The 3,898-nt window shown below is 34.1% G+C and overlaps 1 pseudogene; it reads left to right on the top strand.

The window, feature by feature from the left end:
• Positions 1-1,077: 1,077 nt before the first annotated feature.
• LOC132904151 (uncharacterized) lies at positions 1,078-3,486 on the top strand (annotated as a pseudogene).
• The last annotated feature ends 412 nt before the right edge of the window (positions 3,487-3,898 follow it).

Raw genomic sequence — 3,898 nt, 5'->3', positions numbered from 1 at the left:
TAAAATCTTGTTGGTAGAACAGGAATCAGGAAAGTACAACAAAATAATGTTTGATGGTTAGAATGAATCATGTGTAAAAAGTGTGTTCGGTGTGTGATCTTTCCACGAGCTCGCGGGTGATTCTTATCAATTTTATAATGGATTCAGGTGAGTGCATTCGACTAATGTTTTGTGTTTAGAATGAATCGAATTTTGTTTATTGGGAATTCTGGGACACAAAAGTGTCCCAGAATTCCCAATAAACATCTACTATTTGAATATAAACAAACGTGGCAAATCACTATTGAGGTCAACATTCTCAATTCAAAACATCACACACACTAAGACACTATCGATGTACACTAAAACACTAACTCCTCACTCGTCATTTTCTCCTGGTACCGTCGGCGACCTAAGTCGTAGGTAGCCGCTTTGTCGGCGCCGTCAAAGAGATCGCGGCACAAGGCGGCGAACGTTTGACGAAGATTCTAAACAAATAAGACTCGTTTACTTATTCAATAAGAATCATTTTGCGTTGACAGAGGTACGTCGTTTAAGATATTCAATCGATTTGTAAATATTCGCATGAAATGCAAAAGAAATAATAATTACCTACATACATATATAAAATCACGCCTCTTTCCCGGAGGTGTAGGCAGAGACTACCTCTTTCCACTTGCCACGATCTCTGCATACTTCCTTCGCTTCATCCTCATTCATAACTCTCTTCATGCAAGCTCGGCGGTTTCGGGCACTTTTGACCTGACCCTTTACCAGGACGTCCTTAATTTGATCAAGATACGTTCGTCTAGGTCTTCCCACTCCGACCTTTCCCTCCACACTCTCCTTGTATATCTGCTTAGTCAACCTGTTTTTATTCATCCTCTCCACATGACCGAACCATCTCAACATACCCTTTTCTATTCCTGTAACTACATCTTCTTTCACATCACAACATTCCCTTATCACGCTGTTCCTTATCCTTAGAACAATTTTTCTTGAATGAAATAAAGCAAACAAACAAAAAAGCACTCTATTGGGCTTTAAAATAACTGATGCTAATAGAGCCATAGAGTTTTATAATATGTCATGACGAAAATGAAAAAAGCGCCAGATTATCCGCTAGGTGCCATAATTCTGTAAAGCGCACCAAACACATAAAAAAAGCGCTAGATCTAGCGCCCAAAGCGCTAAAATGGCAGCACTGGTTGTCACGCAAACCGATAGCGAACGACTGATTGACTTCTCAAATAATTTGACATTTCCGCTTCCCGACTCTGGCATCCTAGTACAGGGGAAACACGGGCAAAGTCGACCACGGTCACTTTAACCGGCATATTTTTGTAAACAAAGGTGAAATAAAATTATTTTAGTACAAATATGTTTTGTCCCTTTGATTCAATATCTTATTAATTTTACCATAATAAACGGGTTAACAGTATTATTTAATTTCAAAATTTTACCATACTTACTACCACTCTTACCAATTGGAAAAAGTGGCATGTACAAAACGTGTTTCCTAGGTTGACTAAATGTTGACAACTTTTTTATGAATGCGGCGATAAAATTAAACAAAGTAAAAGTTTACTAATCACAAACGTAAATAATCAGGTGGGATCATCATTTTACCCTAACTTACCCTAAAGCGGAAGAAAGGATACGTGTACATCACCTGTCTCGCGGTGAGCGCCAGTAGGCGGCGCTTAGTGTACTTGCACCAATTAAACCCATTGACTGCGCACACACACACTCTCAAATTTGAATATTGACCTTGAATTAGTCGAATTTAAGAACGAAAGGCAAGTACTCTATCTAGTCTTGCCTTCTCGTTTTGGTAAATTAGTGGCCCGTTTTAATTTATTTTTAAGTAGATAAATTAAACCTCTTGCGTGAAATCCTGGTAGCTAAATGATAAATTCCTTTATTTTATTCGGAGATGTTTTTACCCATGATGCAAAAAAGAGCAGTGTTGTTGATGCAGATGACGCAGAGAGACTGCCGTCTGACGTCCGCAAAGATCAGAGACAAGGATCAACATGTTTCCCTTCAAGAACATTTCTTTCTTTCCGGACTTTTAACAACCTATGTAAACGTTATTTATTTAATTTATTAATTTATGACGATATTCGTTTATCGGCTTCTTAAAATATGAAAAAAAATTTCGTTCGTAATAGAAAATTTCTAAAAATATCCGGAACCCATTTTAATACATTATTAATCGACCTTGCTTTTTGCTCCTTGCAAAGAAAAGTCACGCCTATTTCAGGGTTCATTTGGAAAATTCATTCGCAATTTCGCAGGTGGGACTCGTCAGCTAAATAGTAAAAAGTACAGAAAAAGCAGGAACACTTAGTAAAGAAAAACAAAAAAAAAATATCCGGAATCCTGGCTCTAAAATACTATTTTAAAGTACCAGGAGTACAGACGGGAGGCGTGGACATTAGGCCAGTGGACCAATGTGTGTGATCGTTAATGTTGTGCAAGTTTTACTAAAATAAAATAAAATAAAATAAAATGGACTGAATAAAATAAAATTTTAAAATTAAAAGTTAACTTTCAGGGTTTCGCGTGGCACCAGGCTGTTTGTTACCGGTGACTCGTTTGGTGTACTCGATATGATAACCCCCTTTCCGTTACACGTTGTATAAATTCGACAACTAAGTAAATGTTAGATAATGGACATGAACTCTTTGTTTTAAATTACGATTAAGTGAATTGCATCTAATAATTTGCATATTATAAAATATGGATAAATATAAATAAAATATATTTTATATGAATATAAAAAAATAATAATTAAATACTAGATTTAAATTAATAACAAGCTTTGTTTTCCAAATTAAAGCAGATAAGGACTTATTTAATAAAGGTAGGCCCTACAAGAAGGAAAGGTAATATTTTAGTAAAGAAATTAGAGGCTGCCAATAGTCTCTATGAGCAATACAATAATTGGGTTGAAGAATATAAAGGTGATGAGTCAGAGATTTTAGAATATTGTAATCAATTTGAACTTTTGTACCAGTCAATTGTAGAATTGTGTCAAAGTGATAAGGCATCAGAGGTAAACATGCCGACTTTTGATTTGAAAACGGCTTTGCATTTAATGCCCTGTATGAATGATACAGAGGCTAATACAAAATAATTAATTGATAACATAGAGTATTACAATTTTCTTTTAGACACTGAACAATGTAAGACAAATTTAATTAATTTTGTAATAAAAAGTAGATTGTCTCAAGCTGCGAAATTAAGATTAAATTCTAGTTATTTAAGCGTAAATGACTTGATTAAAGACATGAAAAATTAGCTCTTACCGCGAAAGGTTCCAACTGCTATTTCAACAAAAATAGAACAAATAAAAAAAAATTATCGATATCTGATTTTGGTATGCAGTTGTCTAATCTTTTTGTTGACCTAACAATATTTCAAGCCGAAGAAAATTCGAATAAATATGAAATTTTAAAGTCATTAAATGAAAAAATTGCCATAAAAAACATTTTTTCGTGACTAAAATGGAACCTATGTTAATGTCAGGTGATAGTGATTGTTACACTTCCTCTTCAGTAAATAAAAAAAATAATTTTATTTTTGGGCCTCTTTATGTGCTTTTAAATATAGTTATGTAAAGGATATTCCGGTACATAATGAAAACATAGTGATAAACGGGCTTGGAGGCAAAGTCCAAGCCATGGCGTACGTATATTTACAATTAAATGTAGATAATAATTTTCAAATTAATCACAAATTTTACGTTTTTAATTTGTTACCTATAAAATTGAATGGTATAATTGGTCGAGATTTTTAAAGGTTTAACTCTATTTTACATTTTGATGATAATACTTTGACTTTAAGTAGAACAGAACAGAACAGAACAGAACAGAACAGAACAGAACAGAACAGAACAGAACAGAACAGAACA

Source organism: Amyelois transitella, chromosome W (assembly GCF_032362555.1).
Source record: "Amyelois transitella isolate CPQ chromosome W, ilAmyTran1.1, whole genome shotgun sequence".
In the NCBI taxonomy this organism is placed as follows: domain Eukaryota; kingdom Metazoa; phylum Arthropoda; class Insecta; order Lepidoptera; family Pyralidae; genus Amyelois; species Amyelois transitella.
Note: the sequence above shows the minus strand (reverse complement) of the source record. Positions and strands in the feature narration are given on the sequence as shown.